Source organism: Phocoena phocoena, chromosome 1 (genome assembly GCF_963924675.1).
Source record: "Phocoena phocoena chromosome 1, mPhoPho1.1, whole genome shotgun sequence".
NCBI classification, from domain to species: domain Eukaryota; kingdom Metazoa; phylum Chordata; class Mammalia; order Artiodactyla; family Phocoenidae; genus Phocoena; species Phocoena phocoena.
Window position 1 is genome coordinate 43,856,032 of NC_089219.1, and position 23,995 is coordinate 43,880,026.

Sequence of the window (23,995 nt, forward strand, 5' to 3'; positions counted from 1 at the left end):
TAAAAATCATTCGCTCAAAATCTTACAGGTATTGTTTCAACAATTTCTAGTTTCTAGTGTTACTACTGAGAAAATTATGCCATTCTTATTCTCCATCTCTTTTACTGAACTGTTTTTTTTTCTTTATGGAAACTTTTAGGATATTCTCTTTGCCTCAGTGTTCTGTAATTTACAGGTGATAAGTCCTAGTATAGATATTTCTTTATTCATTTTGCTGTGCACTCAGCTGGCTCTTTTAATTTCTAACTCAAGTCCTTCACTTCTGGAAACTTTTTCCATATTATATCTTCCATAACTTCCTCCCTTTCATCTTCTCCGCTCTTTTTCTAGAGCTCCTATTAATTGAACTTTAGGCCTCTTACACTGATCCTCCAATTATCTTTTTTCTCCATTTCCCATCTCTTTTTTGTCCTTCCTGGGTAACTTACTCAAATTCTTCCAACCCTTCTATGTTTGGAGGGGGGACATGGAGAAAACCTTTCGTATTTTCACTTCTAAGAACTAATTCTCTGATTATTCCTTTTCATAGCACTCTGATCTTCATCTCTTATTTCTGAAAACACTAACAATTGTTCTGGAACTTTTTTCTGCTCCCTGTATTGTCTGGTTCCTGAGTTCCTCATGTGCCTTCCTTCTTCTCTACCATGCATACTAGCATACGCATAATAAGAGTCTCAGAAGGAAAAGATAGAAGGGGAAAGAAAAAATACTTAAAGACAGAATTCCCTAGTGGTCCAGTGGTTAGGACTCACCGTGCTTTCACTGCCGTGAGCCCAGGTTCAACTCCTGGTTGGGGAACTAAGATCCCACAAGCTGTGCGGCGTGGCCAAAAAAAAAAAAATTGAAGAAATAATAGCCAAAAACTTCCCAAACCTGATAAAGACACAACTACACACATCCAAGAAACTCTATGAACTCCAAGCTGAATAAACTCATAGGAATCCACACCAAGACACATAATTGTTAAATTGTTAAAGGCAGAAGAAATTTTGAAAGCAACAAGAGAGAAGCAACTTCTCATACATGAAGAATCCACAATAAAATTAACAGCTGATTTCCCATCAGAAATCATGGAGGCCAGAAGGCAATGGAATGACATATTTAAAATCCTGGATGAAAAACACTGTCAACCAAATATTCACTAACCATGCAGAAAAACTATCCTTTATTAATGACAAAGAAAGTATGACACTTCCAGATAGACAAAAGCTAAGAAATTTCATTAGCAGACTTGTAGACTAGCACTACAAGAGATGCTAAAGCGAGTTCTTAAGGCTGAAATGAAAAGAAATTCGGCAGTAACTCAAAGCCATAAGAAATAAAGGACACTGGTAAAGGTAACTTAGCACAGATAAACATAAAAGCCAATATTATTGTACTGCTGGTTTGTAACTCTTCTTTTTCTCCTACATGATTTAAAAGGCAAATACATAAGAAGACAATTATAAACCTATGTTAATGGGCACACACTGTATAAAGATGTAATCTGTGACAATAACAATGAGAAAGAACAGAGACATCTAGGATCAGAGCATGTGTATACTATTGAAACGAAACTGGTATTACTCAAACTAGGCTGTTATAAATTTAAGATATTAGTTGCGCTGTTATCTTCAAGGCAACCACTAAGAAAATAATGTTTAAAAATACAAAAAAGGAAAAAAAGGGAATTAAAATAGCACACTATAAAAAAGTGAACTGAATACATAAAAAGGCAGTAATAGAGAAATTGGGGAACAAAAAGCACGAGACATACAGAAAAGAAAAAACTAAAGAGCAGGAGTAAATCTTTCCTTATCAATAACTACTTTAAATGTATTGGATTGGCCAAAAAGTTCCTTTGGTTTTTAAGTAAAAATAAAAGACACATTTTTCATTTTCACCAAGAACTTTATAAGCAATGTACGCACCCTTTTGTTCCACTACCTTCTGCCATTTTTCAGGCAACTTCATAATTCCATCTTCCCAAAACTCTATCTTTTTGACCAAAGAACTGTTCCAGGTGCCTTTTACAGTCTTCTAGGGAATTGATATTTTTTTCAATAAGAGAATTTTGTAAAAACTGAAATAAATGGAAATTTGAAGGTGCAATGTCTGGTGAATACGGTGGATGAATCACAACTTCCCAGCCAAGCTGTAACAGTTTCTACCTGGTCATCAAAGAAACATGCACTCTTGCTGTAACCTGATGGAAGATTAGGCATTTTCTGTTGACTAATTCCGGATGCTTTTCATCAAGTGCTGCTTTCAGTTGGTCTAACTACGAGCAGTACTTGTTGGAATTAATCGTTTGGTTTTCTGGAAGGAGCTCATAATAGAGGACTCGCTTCCAATCCCACCATATACACAACATCATCTTCTTTGGTGTGGTTGGTGGTGATTTACTTCGCTTGCCTCACGATCTCTTCTGTTCCACATCATTGTACAGTATCCACTTTTCATCGCCCATCACAAATTGTTTTAAAAACAAAGTTTTCGTTACACTTAAGTAGAAAATCACATGCAGAAATATGGTCAAGAAGGTTTTTCTCACTTAACTTATGTGGAACCCAAACATCAAAGCGATTAACATAACCAAGCTGGTGCAAATGATTTTCAGTGCTTGATTTGGATATTTTGAGTATGTCAGCTATCTCCCGTGTGGTATAATGTTGATTGTTTTCAGTTCATGTCTCAATTTGATCACTATCAACTTCAAATGGTTTACCAGGCCATGGAGCATTGTCCAGTGAGAAATCTCCAGCACAAAACTTTGCAAACCATTTCTGACACATTCGATCAGTCACAGCACCTTCTCCATACACTCCACAAGTCATCTTTTTTTTGCATTTCAGTTGTGTTTTTACCTTTCTTGAAATAATAAAGTATTATATACCAAAAATGTTGCTTTTTTCTTCCACCTTCAACATTAAAATGGCTACACAAAAATTCACCAATTTTGATAAGTTTTTTTAAAGGCACACTAATATGACAGCTGTCACAATACAATCTAACAAAATTGTTTCAAATGAAGTTAAAGACAATGAAGAACCACTAGAGCCATCTTATGGAAAAAAACAAATGAATTTTTTGGCCAATTAAAAAATGAATTAGACTCTCCAAGTAAAGGCAGAGATTGGAAAACTGGATTAAAAAATATATGATCCATCTATCATATTACGTACAAGAGATTCACTTTAGATACAAAGAAGCAAAGAGGTTGAAAATACAGGCTGGAAAAAGATATCAAGAGAGAACTGAGCTGGCTATATAATTGTCAGAAAAAAAATATATTTTAAGTCAAAAACGGTTACAAGAGACAAAGAAGAGCATTATACACTGATAAAAAGTTTAGTCCAACAAGAATATATCACAATTATAAACATACATATACCTAATAACAGAGCCCCAAAAATAGGAAAGAAAAATTAACGAAATTGAAAAGAGAAATAGATAATTCTATAATAATAGCTGGATCCCTATCAAGTTACCCATGACATTTTTCACCGAACTAGAACAAATAATCCTAAAATTCATATGGAACCATAAAAGACCTAGAACTGCCAAAGCAATCCTGAAGAAAAAGAACAAAGCAGGAGGCATAACCATACCAGACTTCAGGCAATACTACAAAGCTACAGTAAACAAAACAGCATGGCATTGGCACAACAACAGACATATGGATCAATGGAACAGAATGGAGAACCCAGAAATAAACCCACACACCTATGGTCAATTAACTGTCAACAAAGGAGGCAAGAATATACAATGAGAAAAGGACAGTCTCTTCAGCAACTGGTGTTGGGAAAGTTGGACAGCCATGTTTAAATCAATGAAGTTAGAACACACCCTCTCACCATACACAAAAATAAACTCAAAATGGTGTAAAGACTTAAACATTAGACATCACACCATAAAACTCCTAAAAGAAAACATAGGTAAAAAATTGTCTGACATAAATTGTACCAATGTTTTCTTAGGTCAGTCTCCCATGGCAATAGAAATAAAAACAAAAATAAACAAATGGGACCTAATCAAATTTACAAGCTTTTGCACAGCAAAGGAAATCATAAACAAAAGACAAACTACAGAATGGGAGAAAATATTTGCAAACCATGAGACTGACAAGAGCTTAATTTCCAAAATATACAAACAACTCATACAACTCAACAACAAAAACAACCCAATCGAAAAATGGGCAGAATATCTAAAGAGACATTTCTCCCAAGAAGACATACAGATGGCCAAGAGGCACATGAAAACATGCTCAATATCACTAATTGTTAGATCAATGCAAATCAAAACTACAGTGAAGTACCACTTCACACCAGTCAAAATGGCCATCATCAAAAAGTCTACAAATAACATATGCTGAGGTGGGTGTGGAGAAAAGGGAACCCTCCTACACTGTTGGTGGGAATATAAGTTGGTGCAGCCACAATGGAGAACACTGTGGAGGTTCCTCAGAGAACTAAAAACAGAGCTACCATAAGATCCAGCAATCCCACTCCGGGGCATATATCTGGACAAAACTATAATTCAAAAAGATACATGAACCCTATGTTCATAGCAGCACTATTCACAATAGCCAAGACATGGAAACAACCTTAATGACCATCAACAGATGAATGGATAAAGAAGATGTGGTACATATATACAATGGAATATTACTCAGCCATAAAAAAGAACATAATGCCATTTGCAGCAATAGGGATGGATCCAGAGATTGTCATACTGAGTGAAGTAAGTCAGACACAGAAAGACATCTATCATATGATATCACTTATATGTGGAATCTAAAAAAAAGGAGTACAAATGAATTTATTTACAAAACAGAAGTAGAGTCACAAATGTAGAAAACAAACTTATGGTTACCAGGACATAAGGGCGGAAGGGATAAGTTGGGAGACTGGGACTGACATATACACACTACTATATATAAAATACATAACTAATAAGAACCTGCTGTATAGCACAGGGAACTCTACTCAATACTCGGTAATGGCCTATATGGGAAAAGAATCTTAAAAAAAAAAAAAAAAGAGTGGATATATGTATAACTGATTCACTTTGCTGTACACCTGAAACTAACACAACATTGTAAACCAACTCTACTCCAATAAAAATTTTAAAAAAACAAAAAAAGATGTGGTACATATATACACTGGAATACTACTCAGCCATAAAAAAGAACAAAATAATGCCGTTTGCAGCAACATGGACGCAACTAGAGATTATCATACTAAGTGAAGTAAGTCAGAAAGAGAAAGACAAATACCATATGATACCACTTATATGTGGAATCTAAAGTATGACACAATGAACCTATCTATGAAGCAGAAACAGACACACAGACATAGAGAACAGACTTGTGGTTGCCAAGGGGGAGGGAGTGGGGAGGGGGGATGGACTGGGGTTTGGGGTTAGTAGATGCAAACTAGTACACACAGAATGAACGGAAAACAAGGTCCTACTGTATAGCACAGAAAACTATATCCAAAATCCTGCGATAAACCACAATGGAAAAGAATATTAAACAGAATGTATACATATATTATATACATTATATATATTATATATATATATCTGAGTCACTTTGCTGTATGGCAGAAATTAACACAACACTGTAAATCAACTATACTTCAATTAAATAAATAAATAAATAAAATAGTTGGAGACTTCAATACCTTTCTTTCAATAACGGTTAGAGCAACCAGACAGAAAACCAATAAGGAAATACAGGAATTGAATAACGTTATACACCAATGAGACCTAACATAAATCCAGAAGACCCAACCTCAACAGAATACATATTCCTCTCAAGTACACATGGAACATTCTCAAGGATAGACTATTATGTTAGGCCACAAAACAAGTCTTAATAAATGTAAAAAGACTGAAATCATACAAATTATCTTTTCTTATCACAGTAGACTGAAATTGGAAATCAAATCAATCACAGGAAAAAAACTGGAAAATTCATAAATATGTGAAAATTAAACAATGCACGCAAACCAATGGGTCAAAGAAGAAATCACACGGGCAATCGGAAAATACCTTGAGACAAATGAAAACAATGTGGTTTTTTTTGTTTTTTTTGTTTTTTGCGGTACGCGGGCCTCTCGTTGTGGCCTCTCCCGTTGCGCAGCACAGGCTCCAGATGCGCAGGCTCAGCAGCCATGGCTCACAGGCCCAACCGCTCCGCGGGATGTGGGATCTTTCCAGACCAGGTCATGAACCCGTGTCCCCTGCATTGGCAGGCGGACTCTCAACCACTGTGCCACCAGGGAAGCCCAAACAATGTATTTTTTTAAGCAATGTATTATTTTACCACTATTTTTTAAATGGAGATAAAAGGATATTTGATATAATTTTTTAAAATAAGGATTATAAAAGAATACTATGAACAACTGTACATCAACAAATTGGATAACCTAGGTGGAATGCACAAATTCCTACAAACACACAAATTACCAAAACTGAGTCAAGAGCAAATATAAAATATGAATACACCTACAACAAGTAAGTAGACTGAATCAGTAATCAAAAACCCCTCAACAAAAAAACCTCAGAATCAGAAGGCTATACTGGAGAAGCTTACTCAACATGTAAAGAATTAATACCAATCCTTCTCAAACACTTCCAAAAATTGAAAAGGAGGGAACACTTCCTAACTCATTCTATGAGGCCAGCATTACTCTGACACTCTGAATATATATGCAAAAAATCATCAACAAAGTACCAGCAAACCAAATTCAGCAGCATATTAAAAGGGTTATACACCATGACCACATGAGATTTATCTTCAGAATGTAAGGGTGATTGAACATATGAATTATCAATCAATGTGATAAACCACATTAATAGACTGAAGGAAAAGAAAAATACGTGATCATCTCAACTGATGCAGAAGAAAGCATTTGACAAAATCCAGCACATTTTCATGATATAAACACTCAAACTAGTAACAGAAAGGAACTTCCTCAACGTAATAAAGGCCATCTACAAAAAAAAAAAACACCCAAAATGAAAACAAAACGAAAAACACACAGCTAACATCATACTCATTAGTGAAAGACTTAAAAAAATTTCCCCTAAGACCCACAATAAGACAAAGATGTCTGCTTTTGCCACTTCTATTTAACACAGTACTAGAAGTTCTAGCCAGAGCAATTAGCCAAGTAAAAGAAATAAAAGGCATCCAAACTGGAAAAGAAAAAGTAAAATTATGTTTGCAGATGACATGATCTTAAATGTAACAAAATCCCAAGAATACACACAAAAAAACAGAGCTAATAAACAAATTCAACAAGTTGCAGGATACAGGATCAACACACAGATTTCTTTACAGTAGCAATAAACAATCCATAAACGAAATTACAAAAATGATTCCACTTACAATAGAATCAAAAAGAATTAAATACTTTAAGAATAAATTTAGGGGCTTCCCTGGTGGCACAGTGGTTGAGAGTCCACCTGTCGATGCAGGGGACGCAAGTTTGTGCCCCGGTCCAGGAGGATCCCACACGCCGCGGAGCGGCTGGGCCCCGTGAGCCATGGCCGCTGAGCCTGCGCGTCCGGAGCCTGTGCTCCGCAACGGGAGAGGCCACAACAGTGAGAGGTCCGCGTACCGCAAAAAAAAAAGTAATAAAGAATGAATTTAACCAAGGAAGCAAAAAAATTTTTACCCTGAAAACATTACACTACAAAACATTACTGAAAGAAATTAAATAAATAAATGCAGTGACATCCCATGTTCAGAGATTCCTTCCAGTCTACTTTCCCTACCTACCTCTTTCTTGCTCTTCCCTTTTCAGACCTTGGTCACTCACTGCCTATGGGTAACTAAGGAATCAGGAAGTATTTTAAGTTCATGTGACCTACAGCCGAAGGGAGCAGAACATTCGAAAACACACCTTTTACAATGTTTATCATTCACCTTAAAAGAATTAAATACTCCACTCCTTGCTTATTGTTATCAACATCAAGAGTCCTCAAAACTATTTAGTCTGCTTTCCCAGTGCTGCCAAAAGTTGGAGACTGGGCAGAATTCATAAACTGCAGCCCACTGTGCACTCACCCATTTGTTTCTTTCACTTAAGTCATTGCCAATGACTTATATTGTTAACAATACTACCCAAAGCGATCTACAGACTCAATGCAATCACTATCAAAATCACAATGGCATTTTTTGCAGAAACAAAAACCCATCCTAAAAGTCATATGGAATTTCAAAGGACTCTAAATAGGCAAAAAAATCTAAAAAAAGGAAAACATTAGTTGGAAGAATAACACTTTATTTCAAAACTTACTACACAAATCTACAATAACCAAAACAGTCTGGTAATGGTATAAGGAAAGACATATATCAATGGAACAGAATACAGAGCCCATAAATAAACCCTTACATACGTGGTCATTCGATCTGACAACAGTGCTAAGAGCACTGAATGGAGGAAAGGACAGTCTTTTCAATAAATGGTGCTGGAAAACTGAACATACCTGTTCAAAAGAATGAAGCTGGACCCTGACCTTACACCAGTTGCAAAAATTAACTCAAAATGGATCAAATAAGACAAGACACTAATTGTAAAAGCAGCAGACAGGAAAAAAACTCAAATGACCATTTGAGCGTTTTGAAAAATTATACAAAAACTGTCATAAAACAATAAAATATATTACCATACAGATGTAAACTAGACTGAGGAACTCTCTATTCTGTTATGGAGTGATAGTGAAGATATACTGTTAAGTGAAAAAAAGTAATATACACAGGCATGTGTAGTAGGCTAATTTTTTGTAAGAAAGAAGAGAATATATATACCTATATTTTCAGAAATAAACAATACAAGGATAAAAACAAAAGAACAAAGACCTAAATTTAATATCTATACTAAAACTATACCTTATACTCTACACACACACGTAAATATAACTGCATAAAAACTATAAATCTTCATGACCTCGGATTTGGCAACAGTTTCTTAAATATGACATCAAAAGCACAGATGACAAAAGAAAAAAATAGATAAATTGGTCTTCATCAAAATTTAAAATTGCATCCTTGACATCCATCTTGACAATGATTTTTTTGGATTTGATACCAAAAGCAAAGGCAACCAAAGCAAAAAAACAAAAAACCAAGTGGGAATCCTCATGCAACTGCTGGTGGGAATAAAATGATGCAGTTGATGCAGAAAACAATTTGGAAGTTCCTCAAAAAGTTAAACATGGAATTGCCATATGATCTAGCAATTCTACTCATAGGCATATATCCAAAAGACTGAAAATGGGGACTCAAACAGATATTTGTACACCATGTTCACTGCAGCTTATTCACAACAGCCAAAAGGTAGACGCAATCAAGCATCTATCAACAGATGAATGGATAAACAAAATGTGGGATACACACAATGGAATATTACTTGGCCATTTAAAGGACGAAACTCTGACACATGCTACAACATGGATGAACCTTGAGGACATCATGCTAAATGAAATTAGTCACTCACAAAACGGCAGATATTGTATGATTCAATTATATAAGACATTGAGAATTGGTAAATTCACAGGGACAGAAAGTAGAACAGAAGTTATCAGGGGCTAGTGGGAGAGGGGAATGGGAAGTCATTGCTTAATAGGTACAGAGTTTCCATTTGGGATGATAAAAAAAGTTTTGGAAATAAATAGTGGCAATGGTTACACAACATTGTGAATGTACTAATGCCACTGAATTGTACACTTAAAAAGGTTAAAATAAGTTTAATGTGATGTATACTTTACCACAATAAAAAAAGTTTTAACTCAAAATATTTAATCGAAATAATGTGTATTAAGCTTATATAAAATATCACAAACCTCAAATTTTAAATGTCAATCATATTCTAAAATAGCTTAAGGTTTAAAAAAACATAACTTTTTATATGGGTAAATCAACTGACAGAGTTTTTATGATCAAAGGCAAGTAGAACTGTGCCCTCTTCTCTCAAATTCAGTTTTGTAAATAAATGGGATTTCCAAACTAAATTACCTAGATCCTCATCTAAAGCCCAATTAGCTAGGTTTTCTGGATTACTCAAGCCTTTTCCTTCTGTGTTCATCTGGTAAAGCTTTTTTGGCCACTGGTCAAAGTTGTTTAGTTTAAGTCATGCTTCTTTTCACAAGCAATTTGTTGATTGAAACAGCCTGAGGTTGCCAATTGTTTTTGGGGCTTTTTTCTAATGAGATATGGAGATCATCTGGATCCCCTAATTATCCAAGCCACACTTTCCTCTTTTTCCTTATAAACAAATAATCAAGAACAAGCTCTATCTATATTAAGAGTTCTGTGATGCAAGATTCACTAGAAAGTTCTTGATTCTTCCAATATCAGGCAGCTTTTTGGTATTTATGTATAACAAAGTAACTAACACTTTTTAAGTGTTACTTGTTTGTTGGGGAGACAAAGTTTGTCCCACAGGTCCAAAAATTGTGATATGTAACTGTGCTGTTCCTACAACGCTTGTGCTACTAACACCACACTCATTTTGAAATTTCATGTACTGTATCCCTTGGAATGGGCCAGGTTATGCTGCAATAACAACCTCTACAACTCAGTGTTTATCACAACATACACTGATTTAACAACTCATGCAAAATCCTCTGTGAATTAAGGTGACTCTCTAAGGCAGTTGTCCTTTATGCATTGGCTCAGCATTCCAAGCTGCTTTAATCTTATGTTACCTCCCATATTAGCAAAACAGAGGGAGAAGGCATAGCACCGCTCACCTTTGTTCACATTTCATTTACCAAAAAAAGCCACATGGCTGCACCTAACTTCAAGGCAATAAGGAACACAACCCTCAGAATGCCTCAAAATAAAGGAGCAGTAACAAGGCTTATCACATTAGTACAAGGTGAAATAAGGCAGTCTCTTTGTCTCGAACCATGTTACTATGTCCCTCCAATCTCTTTGTTCAGGGCTAATTTCATGGTCATGTGATCTGTGCAGTTACAGAGGGCTCCATGCTCGGAAAGACGCTGTGCTTGGTTTAAAGCTCTCCTGTCACCAACTTGAAATTCTTAATAATTTTATCTTTGAATCTGTGTTTTGTAGTGAAGTCTAATAGGACAATGGAACATGCACAGGAGCAGGAGATATATGCAAAATGTATACCTTGCCATTCGTTTCCACTTCATCCTCATATAGATTTGGTGATGTCCCGTGAACACAGAATATCGGTGGAGCCATGATGTGTGGGGAGTTCAGCAAGACTCAATGTGAATATTAAGTAAGCATGTTGTCTACAACTAAGTAAGCAAGGGTACTAACAGCCCAAGAAGCCACATTTTGTTTGAACCATAACTTGCTTCAAACACAGAGGAAAGGCAATGGAATTCTAAGAAACATGTATGATCAAAAAGCCTATCATGCCTTTTCTTACTCATGTTACTTCCCTGTATTAACCAACCACTTATGCTGAAAGTGACAACACAGAAGGAAAGGGAAAGATAGAGCAAGCCACAGTTCCTTTTCCTTTCAGTCCTGCCAAATCAAAGGTAAAGACTTTTGGTAGAATGTGCAAGTATAAGAAATGAAATAAAAACAGCGAGTAAGTTTTGTGCAGTGTTTTCCCTGTTCTGGTAAGAATGAAATATATATGTACAAGCTATGAAATTTGAGCAATTCCACGTAAGAGTTAAATAATCATATATTTGCATTTAAATCTGGCATTGCAAAATAAAGTTGAACAGTAAAATTCATGCTTATTTAACAATTTTAATGTTCTTTATTTACAATGACATTAAAAAGGAAATAAAACGAGCTGAGAGTAAGATCAAAGAAGAAGGAAAAAAACTTGATGTTTTTGTAACTTTAACAGCACTTTTTTTCCTGCATTTTGAACTAGGGACCCTGCATTTTTATTTTGCACTAGGCCCTGCAAATTATGTAACTGTGCTTTTATTTGCTCAGGTAAAAAAATATAAATCTGGAATTAGTTTTAACAAAGACTAATTTTCAACATTCACATATAAGGTGCTCAGTTAAAAGCTGGAGATACAAAGATAAATAATAGGCTCATGTCTAAAAGGGGAGATAGTCATATAAACAAAATGACAATATTATGTGACACATGCTAAGGAAACCCTGAGGAAAGAGCCGAAGAAAAAGGCTTCTACATGGAGATAATATTGAGCTGAGAAAGAATTTCTCACTTAAGAGAAGGAGTAAGACAAGATTTGTATGTACTAGACAAAATATATTTCTAAAACTCTGACAGGTTTTGTAGGATGTAAAATAGAATGCATAATGATGAATACAGGAGATGAACTGGGAATGTAAATTGGTACACATATTTGTACACCAACTCAAGTTTAGACTTTAGCAAAGAGAAGCCATAGATGATAAGCAGAAGAGTAGCACAATTTCTGCTTTAGATTAACTTCTGCAGAACAGGAAGACAGAGAAGAGAGGAAAAGGAGATGTCACTGAAGTAAACAAGAATAGTTATCAATAATAGTAAAAAGTATTAAAAGGTTATTTAGGGGCTTCCCTGGTGGCACAGTGGTTGACAGTCTGCCTGCCGATGCAGGGGACACGGGTTCGTGCTCCAGTCCGGGAAGATCCCACATGCCGCGGAGCGGCTGGGCCCGTGAGCCATGGCCACTGGACCTGCGCATCCCGAGCCTGTGCTCTGCAACGGGAGAAGCCACAGCAGTGAGGGGCCCGCGTACCACAAAAAAAAAAAAAAAAAAAAAGGTTATTTAGGGCCTTAACACAAGCAATTTTAGTGGGATTGCAGAGAGGGAAAAGTTGTGTTAAAGTTAAATGGGTTTCTTCCCAGAAGATGCTTCAATATCCTAATAAGCACTGTAAATCTCTAAAAGTGAGATCTAATTTGCAACATTTCCCAGATTTATTTGACTAAAGAAACATTTTTTGCCAGGACCACCTATCAGCATCTCAAAGGACTGTGAGGAACACAAGTTTTATAACATTGTTCTATGAAACAGAAGGCCAACACTGACTGAGAAAGGCAGAGGGCAGTAGAGGGCTTAAGGCCAGGGTAAAACAATACTAAATGTGAGAAACAGGAAAGAAATCTGACTAAAATACTGCCCAACTGTGTTAAAGACCTAACTACATATATAACACACCAGTCTACTAGTTTATATAATTTACAGATATTTAAGTTCATACTGGGTAGGGGACTGACAGAATGAATATTTCAATAGAGTAAGCAAACACAACAGTAATGGTACTGGTGAGGGGGAAGGATAAAGCCCAAAAGAGGTTATATACAAAGAGATTAGGGATAGATGAGAAAACTAAAGAAATGAGAAAGATGCACATACAGATATTAAGGAGATTTTGGTCAGAAGTAGAACCATTTTTGAACGATATGAGTAGGTGTGTCAAGGAAGGTAGAGTTGAATACCACTGGAATACAGAAATTAAGGAAAAATAAAGTTAAGATGTTAGGTAACCTTCAGTATTATGCTTCCAACTGCCTGATATGACATCAAAATTATACCAAAGTATCAGTGAACATAAGGGAGTGACATAGAGGTTCCTAGATTGAAATAACAAAGTCAGGTAAGAAACAGCCAGTAGGGCACCAGTCTTTTTTTTTCTTTGAATTTTTAAATTTAATTTTATTTATTTTTTTATACAGCAGGTTCTATTAGTCATCGATTTCATACACATCAGTGTATACATGTCAATCCCAATCACCCAATTCATCACACCACCAACCCCACCACCCTGCCGCCTTTCCCCCTTGGCAGTATGACACCAGTCTTAAAAGAAGAAGAATTTTAGAGGAGTATAGAAGAATAGACAGACACTATATAGAAAAACATGGATCTGGTTTTCTGGCTTTGAGGAAGGAGGTGTGAAGGGAACAAGCTACAAACCCCCTAGAGGATTCAGAATAATGGCTCTCAATCATTTTTCTAACCCATCTGAGAAACAGAATACACGGCCAACAGAAATAAAGAGGAACACAAGAATGGGAGGTGGGAGAGGCTAGCTGTGAGTGGTTTAAAAGACCTTCCAAAGTGATTATGAAACACCTTCCTAAGGAGGTGTACCTCTCATATAATGAAAATCACTGGTTTAAAACTGGTACTATCACAGAAAGCTTAAATACAAGTTCCAAACACTAACTACTTTTTACCTGTATGACAGAATTCAAGACACTGTCTCATACCATAAGTTCCTACAAAAAGTCCTGGAGCCCTTACAAATTTTTCAATTTAAAAAAAAGATTTGTTTAAATAGACATTTCTCCAAAGAACACATTCAGATGGCCAAGAAGCACATGAAAAGCTGCTCAACATCACTAATTATTAGAGAAATGCAAATCACAACTACAATGAGGTATCACCTCACACCAGTTAGAATGGGCAGCATCAGAAAATCTACAAACAACAAATGCTAGAGGGTGTGGAGAAAAGGGAACCCTCTTGCACTGTTGGTGGGAATGTAAATTGACACAGCCACTATGGAGAACAGTATGGAGGTTCCTTAAAAAACTAAAAATAGAATTACCATATGACCCAGCAATCCCACTACTGGGCATATACCCAGAGAAAACCGTAATTCAAAAAGACACATGCACCCCAATGTTCACTGCAGCACTATTTACAACAGCCAGGTCACAGAAGCAACCTAAATGCCCATTGACAAATGAATAGATAAAGAAAATGTGGTACATATACAAAATGGAATATTACTCAGCCATAAAAAGGAATGAAATTGGATCATTTGTAGAGACGTGGATGGATCTAGAGACTGTCATACAGAATAAGTCAGAAAAAGAAAAAATATCATATATTAATGCATATATGTGGAACCTAGAAAAATGGTACAGGTGAACCAGTTTGCATAGCAGAAATAGAGACACAGATGTAGAGAACAAATGTATGGACAACAAGGGGAAAAGTGGTGGTGGGGGATGGTGGTGTCATAAATTGGGAGACTGGGATTGACATATATACTCTAATATGCATAGAATGTATAACTAATAAGAACCTGCTGTATAAAAAAATTAAATAAAATTTAAAAATTTTTTAAAAACAGGTTTGTTTTGAAGATACAGTATCAGCTAATATATGCCTAACATGCCCATTCATTTATCTTTTCACATCTGTAAAGTTAACAGTCTTGCAGTATTTCCACTTTATATATTAATGAGGCACCCTGAGTGTATGACTTGCCTAAAATGACACAAATGGGATTGGTTTATGACAAAAAAGAAGAGACATATTTTTTGGTTCAATAGGCACTAAGGTATGTCCTTAGCCTAAACCAGCAGTTCTCAAACTTTCTGACCTCAGGATGCATTTATACTCCTAAAAATTACCAAGAATCCCAAGAACTTTTGTTTATGTAAGTTATAGCCATTAACACTTCCATCATTAGATATTAAAACTGAGAAATTTTTCAAATACAAAATACACTATTAACTCATTCTATGAGGCCAGTATTGCCTTAATACCAAAACCAGACAAAGACGTTACGAGAAAACTATACACCAATGTGTCTTACGAATACAGATGCAAAATCCTCAACAAAATACTAGCAAACCAAATTCAGCAACAAAAAGTTATACACCAGGATCAAGTGTATTCTATACCAGGAATGCAAGGTTGGTTCAATATGAAAACCAATCAATGTAATACACCATATTAATAAAATAAAGGACAAAAACCACACAGTCATCTCGAGTGACACAAAAAAAGTATTTGATAAAATCTAATGCCCTTTTACAATAAAAACACTCAACAAATTAGGAATCAAAAGAAACTTTCCTCAATCTGACAAAAAACCCACATGTGACATCATACTTAATGGTGAAAGACTAAATGTTTTCTCCCTTAAGAACAGAAACAAGGATATGTTGTCTTCACGGTTTTTTTAACATTTATCTATTTATTTATTTATTCATTTTGGCCGCGTGGCTTGCAGGATCTTAGTTCCCTGACCAGGGATTGAACAGGGGCCGCAGAAGTGAAAGCACCGAGTCCTAACCACTGGACCTCCAGGGAATTCCCTGTTGTCTTCACTTCTCTTCGACACTGTACCAGCCAGGGCAATTAGGCAAGAAAAAGAAATAAAAAGCATCCAGACTGGAAAAGAAGAAGTAAAACTATCTATATTTGCAGATGACATGATCCCATATGTAGAAAATCCTAAGGAATCCTCAAAAAACCTGTTAGAGCTAATAAATTAGTCCAGCAAGATTACTATCCAAGATCAATATACAAAAATCAATTGTATTTCTACATACTAGCAATGAACAGTCCAGAAGTGAAGTCAAGAAAACAATTCCAGGGCTTCCCTGGTGGCGCAGTGGTTGAGAGTCCACCTGCCGATGCAGGGGACATGGGTTCGTGCCCCGGTCCGGGAAGATCCCATATGCCGCGGAGCAGCTAGGCCCATGAGCCATGGCCGCTGAGCCTGCGCATCCGGAGCCTGTGCTCTGCAACGGAAGAGGCCACAACAGTGAGAGGCCCGCGTACCGCAAAAAAAAAAAAAACAATTCTATTTACAATTGGTACTGTAAATTATACCTCAAAGAAAAAGAAGAATACACTATTACACATTCCAATACCATCAAAGTAATAACAAAAGAAGTACAAGATTTTCTTCAAAAATTGACAAGTGGATCCTAAAATGCACACGGAATGCAAGGGACTCAGAACAGCCAAAAACAATCTTGAAAAGGAAAAGTTAAGTTGGAGAACTCACAACTTCAACTTCGATTTCCCAATTTCAAAACTTCTACAAAGCTACAGTAATCAAGACTGGGTGGTGGGACTTCCCCGGTGGTGCAGTGGTTAAGAATCCTCCTGCCAATGCAGGGGACACGGGTTCGAGCCCTGGGCCGGTAAGATCCCACATGCCGTGGAGCAAATAAGCCCGTGTGCCACAACTACTGAGCCTGCGGTCTAGAGCCCACGAGCCACAACTACTGAGCCCATGTGCCGCAACTACTGAAGCCCTCACGCCTAGAGCCTGTGCTCCCCAACAAGAGATGCCACCGCAACGAGAAGCCCGCGCACCACAAGGAAGAGGAGCCCCCACTCGCCACAAATAGAGAAAGCCCACGCACAGCAACAAAGACCCAACGCAGCCAAAAATAAATAAATAAATAAAAGAAAAAAAAGGAAAAAAGACTGGGTGGTACTGGCATAAGGACAGACATACAAATCAATGGAGAATCCAGAATCAATTGAGAAGCCAGCAACAGAGACTTTTACGGTCTATTGATTTTCAACAATGACACCAAGATCATTCAACAAGGGAAAGAATAGTCTTGTGAATAAATGGTGCTAGGATAACTGGATAGCCACATGCAAAAGAATGAAGTTGGACCTCTGCCTCACACCACATTCAAAAATTAACTAAAAATGGATCAAAAACCTAAATGTAAAAGCTAAAACATATAAACTATATGACTCCCAAAGCGCAAGAAGAAATAGATAAATAGGACTTTATCAAAATCTAAAACTTGGGTGCTTAAAAAAACATACTCAAGAAAATGAAAAGAATTAAATGGCAGTTCCTCAAAAACTAAACATAGATTTACCACACGATCCAGCAATTCCACTTCTGGGTACATTTCCAAAGAACAGAAAGCAGGGACTCAAACAGATATCTGTACACCCACAGCCACAGCAGCAGTATTCACAATAGCCAAAAGGCAGAAGCAACCAAAGTGTCTATCAACGGATGAATGGATAAACAAAATATGGTATATAAATACAACAGAACATTATTCAGCCTTAAAAAAGAAGCAAATTCCGACACATGCTAAAACGTGGAAGAACCCTGAAGACACTGTGCTAAATGAAGTAAGTCACAAAAGAACAAATATTATATGACTCTAATTACATACAGTAGTCAAATTCATAGAAACAGAAAGTAGAATGATGGTTGCTAGGGGCTGAGGGGAGGGGGGAATGAGGAGTTACTGCTTAAGGGCACAGAGTGTTAGTTTGGGAAAAAGGAAAAAGTTCTGGACATGGATGGTGGTGATGGTTGCACAACACTGTGAATATACACTTAAAAATGGTTAACATGGTAAATTTTATGTTATATATATATATTTTGCCAAGTTTTTTAAATTTAAAAAAAGAAAATGAAAAGATAACCCACAAAATGGGAGAACATTTTTGCATATCATTTATCTGATAAGGTTCTAGTACGTAGAATATATAAAGAACTCTTACAATTCAACAATAAAAATAATCTAATTTTTTTAATGAACAAAGGATTTAAATAGACATTTCTCCAAATAAGATATACAAATAGGCAACAGACACATGAAGAGATGCTTAACATCATTAGTCATTAGGGAAGTGCAAATCAAAACCACAATGAGATACCACTTCACCAGCTAGGATGGCAATAATTTAAAAGATGGACAATAACAAGTGTTGGTGAGGATGTGGAGAAATTAGAACCCTCATACATTACTAGCGAAAATATAAGATGGTGCAGCCTCTCAGGAAAATAGTTTGGCAGTTCCTCCATAAAGTTAAACATAAATGTATCAAAACACTCAGCAAGGGCTTCCCTGGTGGCGCAGTGGTTGAGAGTCCGCCTGCCGATGCAGGGGACACGGGTTCGTGCCCCGGTCTGGGAAGATCCCACATGCCGCGGAGCGGCTGGGCCCGTGAGCCATGGCCGCTGAGCCTGCGCGTCCGGAGCCTGTCCTCCGCAACGGGAGAGGCCACAACAGTGAGAGGCCCGCATAATGCATAAAAAAAAAAAAAAAAAAAAAAAAAAAAAAAAACACTCAGCAATTCCACTCCTGGGTATATATCCAAGAGAAATGAAAACATACATCCTCACAAAAACTTTTACATGAATGTTCAAAGAAACATTATTCATAATAGCCAAAAAGTGGAAATAACCCAAATGTCTATCAAATGATGAATGGATAAACAAAATGTGGTATCTCTATAGAATACATTCCACAGAATGTAGTATTATTCAGCCATAAAAAGGAATGAAGTGCTAATACATAATGTATTATGGACGAACCTTGAAAACATTATGCTTAGTGAAAGAAGCCAGGCACAAAAAGCCACATGTTATATGACTCTATTCACATGAAATATCCAGAATAGGCAATTCCAAAGACAGAATGAGACAGAAAGCAGTTTAGTGGCTGCCAAAAGCTTGAGGTGGGGGGGATGCAGGGTGATTGCTAATGGGCACAGGGTTTCTTTTGGTAAGATGAAAATGTTCTGGAATTAAACAGTAGTGATGGTTACATAACCTTACGAATATACACTGAACTGCATGCTTTTTTTTTTTTTTTTTTTTTTTTGGTCACGTAACGCAGCATATGGGATCTTAGTTCCCCAACCAGGGATCAAACCCGTGTCCCCTGCATTGGAAGCACGGAGTCTTAACCGCCAGACTGCCAGGGAAGTCCCTGAACTGCATGCTTTAAAAAGGTGAGTTTTATGGTACTGTAAATTATATCTCAAAGAAAAAGAAAAAAAGAATACGCTATTACACATTCCAATACCATCAAAGTAATAATGTTTTCACATTTATCTATCACTCTACATTCCAGATGAGAAAATGAAAGGGGAAAAGGTAAATATCTTCTTAATATTACTATGAAAACAGTTACGACTCAGAGACCCCCAAAAGGTCCCCAAACATAGTTTGAATACCGCTGACCTAAACTAACCCTCAGCACAAGACTGGAGCTATTTATAGTTAATGACCAATCAATTTTAATGTTAATTAAATTATTTAAACTACAGTGTACAGCTGAGACTGACAAAATGCAATCAGATTTCATTATCATCTTAATTCATACTTTATGTTCTTAACAAAACATTTTTTGACAACCTATGCGACTATACTGAATTTAACATCCTCTGCATACTAAATTTTGACAACCTAAGCTTAAGGTGCAACATAGTATAGTGGTTAAGAGCTCTAACTCTAGACTCAGACACCCTGAGTTCAAATCCTGACTCAGCAGCAAACTAGCTCTGAGATCTTATCCAAGGTATTTAGTCTTTCTGCAGCTACTTTCCTCACCTATAAATACTGATAATATAAAAGGAGTTGTTGCGAGGGCCGATGAATACTTCTAAGATCTTTAGCAATAAATTAATACATAGTAACTATGCAGTAAGTTACCTATTATCATTGTAAATCGAATACCCATTTAAAACAACCAGATTATTGTGTGTCTTACAAAATACCTAATTTTTGAAAATATAGATTGCTTTGTATAAAGATCAGTAGGACTTTGCTCATCTTTACTGATGAACACTGAGCTTGTATGAATCCTGCCTCTGCTTTCCAGCCCACATTCCCCAATGCCCTATGTTATTGCTTTCCAGTGGTAAACTAGAAAGCAGTCAACTAACCCAAGCCAAGGAGTGAAAACACTTCCTGTGTAACCATAACAAGGTGATTTCTCCCAGAGTTATTTTTACCTCAAAAGACTCCTCTAAGAAATTAAACATTCTTAGACAATAAGACTTGGATCACAGGATCCTCAAAGAACCAGTCTGGAATACAGCAACTAGAGAGAGGAGAAGAGAGCAGCATACAAAAGATGGCTTGACTATCCAATGAAAACAAGGGTAAATCTATTGATGGAGAAGCCAAGGAGAAAGAAATACTAAAATAGGAATCAAACAACATAATTTTAATTACAGCTCAACCACTATCCCACTTGGTGATCTCACTTTACACGATAAAAATCCAAAGGTCTTCATTTAACATACACAATAATCTTCACATCTTCCAGGTACTTCAAACCATTTCTCTCACCACTCTATCCATAACTCCTCAATTCATACCACACTGAATTTCTCACTCTCCCCTAAACACCTAGCCCTATTACAACTTACCACCTTCACACACATTATTCCTTTACTTTGGAATGGCCTCCAGTCTATCCCCTTCTCCACCTAGAAAACTCCTACTCATCCCTCAAGAGCCGGCTTCTTCCCTCTGAACTCCCATAATCTAGTGTGTTGCAATTTACCTGTACATATTATATGACTGAGTTCCCTGAAGCAAGAGGTTGTCTTCAATAATTTTATATCTCTAAAACCTAGCAATGTCTAGCATAAAGTACAAATGCAAATGTTTGAAGAAATAAATGATTAAATGATGAATGAACAAGCAACCTTAGGCAGTTTCTCCTATAAAATTGGGAGAACACTTGATACATCTGAGAAGCAACATGACATATATAATAGGAAGAACACACAGAGCTGCTTTCGATCTTTCTAACTCTATGCTCTTATGCAAATTAACCTGAGTCAGAGATTCCTCATTTATAAAACTGTTTTCATAGGGTTGTTACACTGAACAAGTGAAAAAAATACATAAACATGTCTAGCACAATGCCTGAAACAAAACAGGTAAATCTTAGTGTAAAAAAATTCTAATTTACTTAGTTCAGTGTAATCAATCTTAATTCCTCTAAGAAGAAAAAAGTCTATATATCCTGCTTTACTCCCCCTGCCTATTTGTCTTTCTAGAACTGTTCTTTTTTAGAACATATTTCTATCTGCAGTAACAATCAACTGAATTCAAGCACTTGTAGTTTATGTTAGGAAGTAACACATCTCACTGAATTTATTATATCAAAATGGTCTTTTTTTAAGGATAAACAAAATTTACTGGCATCAGCATTTACAGGTAAGTCTTATTTATAGTTTCTCTGAAACCAGAAACTTTCTGCAGAAATAAAATTCATACACCTTTGTCTACACAAAGATCCTGATTTGACATTATATGAAGAACACAACATAATTAATCCTGCTTATTGTGCATGTCAAGGTTAACTTTGAGGTCAAAAAGAGTCATCCAATTACTCTTACTAAAATGACTCTACTCTGAGAACTAATAAAAATTCTCTTTAAACAGCTTTTTATTAATCAGACATTTACAATTACAAATAAAAATTTTTATTTTAAAAGGTCTGAAATTATAATGTAGACACTATACTGTTCCAGCTACATTAACTAAAACTAAATGTAATTCTAGATGTGATTTAGGATTTACAATATTGAACTAAACTTATGTGCATCATAACATCTTGTTAGTTTATCTGTATTACTAACAACTTGACCTAGGACAATGAAAAGACTTTAATTTCCTTTTTGTATTTAGATATTTGCTAGACTTAAAACACTAAACGTCAATAACTTTCACTTCCGCTTCTGTATTATTTCAAGGAAGCTTTATTTTTTCATTTTCCACACAAGTCAAATGAAAAATTACAACCAGCAGGAAAATTTATCTAAAATAGCTCTTTTTAAAAAAGTAACTATTTTGTTTGTATTAAATATCATCTTTTTAAAGCATAAAACAACTTAAAATTCTTATCTTCCCCAAAGTATACGGTTTTTAAGAAGCACTCTTTAAAATTTGTTTATAAAAGGATCATAATACACTAGACACTAGTGAATTCATTAATTATCTTAAGCACAGTTTTCTAAAAGAATCAATATTTCAAAACTTTATAAGTTGTGACTAATCAGTACTAGGATACAATATAGTGCAGCAATTTCTAAGGAGACATACAGCGTTCTGAGCCTAAAACAAATTTCAGCGTACATTTTACTCATATACAGAACACGCTGATAGTAACAACAAAAAAAACTTTTAAAAAAAACCATCCTACAATTCACCACCCTGATACGGTATTCTCTCTAAATTATCATAACCAGTTGCAATTATCCAATTTTATTAGCTAATAGTTCTCATTATTTTAAAAACAGAAAAAGGATATGTTCCGTTTCACCAAGTGTTACACATTTCGCTACTACAAGACTGGATGGGGGGGCGATCTTTGGAAACAAAAGGTAACCTGATCCGCTCCAGCTAATTATTAAATGCATGCCAACAATACACAATTCGAATTGCACTTCTGGACACTAAGGAGATCACAAAAGGGAGTAAAACGTCAAATGTGTAAGGAACTACTTTGGTATGAAAAATATATCGAAACGAAGAAACACGGTATACCGAAACTAAGACCTCGCGCAAGGTACAAAATTCATCTGATTAAAAATCTGATAATATTCTAAAAAGAAAGTATTTAATCAACGTTGTTAAAATAACTAATTCACCACATTCAGGTACGACTTGAAATCCCGATGATGTCTTTCTTTCAGGTCTAAATATCTCATTCTTTTACAATCCGTATACCAGAAGGACCTGAAACCTCTCGCGGAGGCGTACAACACACTCGGCGAGCGCTGTCTGTTTACAAATACGAATCTCAGTTTCCCACGTCAAAAGCGTTCATTACCACCATTCGACCGGGGGGCGGGGGAGAGAGAAGGCGGGCGAGCAAGAAGCGATATCCTCACAGACATCTCTACGTTCTCTCCTCCCGACAAGGGCGAGCCCGGAAAAAAATGTTCATTATGTATTATATGCGTGTTTGTGTATTTACATGTTATATACGTACGTCTATATCTAAGCAGGGGTGAAAGAAAAGGCACACATGACAAGGAATCATACTGGACCCCAGAAAATGTTCACTCCTATCCCGTTAACTCAAAATCCGCTGCCCGGGTCTACAGGTTTCAGCTCTGGGGCCGAGCGCCCCAGCCTCGCTGTGGAGTTCGGCCCCAAAGCTCCCCGACGCCCTCCTCAGGAAGCCCAGGCCGCCGCCCCTACCTCCCTTATCTCTGCCTTCCCCTGGGACACCCGAAGCGCATTCCGGCAAAGAAAGAAGTGTCAGGCCCCAAGAGGACAGCTGACACGGGCTCGGGCCGGGCCCGCGACACCTGCGAGCCGCAGCACCTGAGGGCGAAGAGGGGGCCGCCCGGCCTGCCTCGAGCACACCCCCTTGGGCGCCGGGTGCTGCGCCGCGGCCGGAACCTCCGTACCTGCGAGGCCCGCGAGCTACAGGCGCGCGCGGCGCCTCCTCATCTCAGTGGCTCCCGCTCCGCCTCCGCCTCCCGCTGCCGCCGTCACTGCCGCCGCCGCTGGAGGCCAGGACACGACGAGCTCAGGGCACCA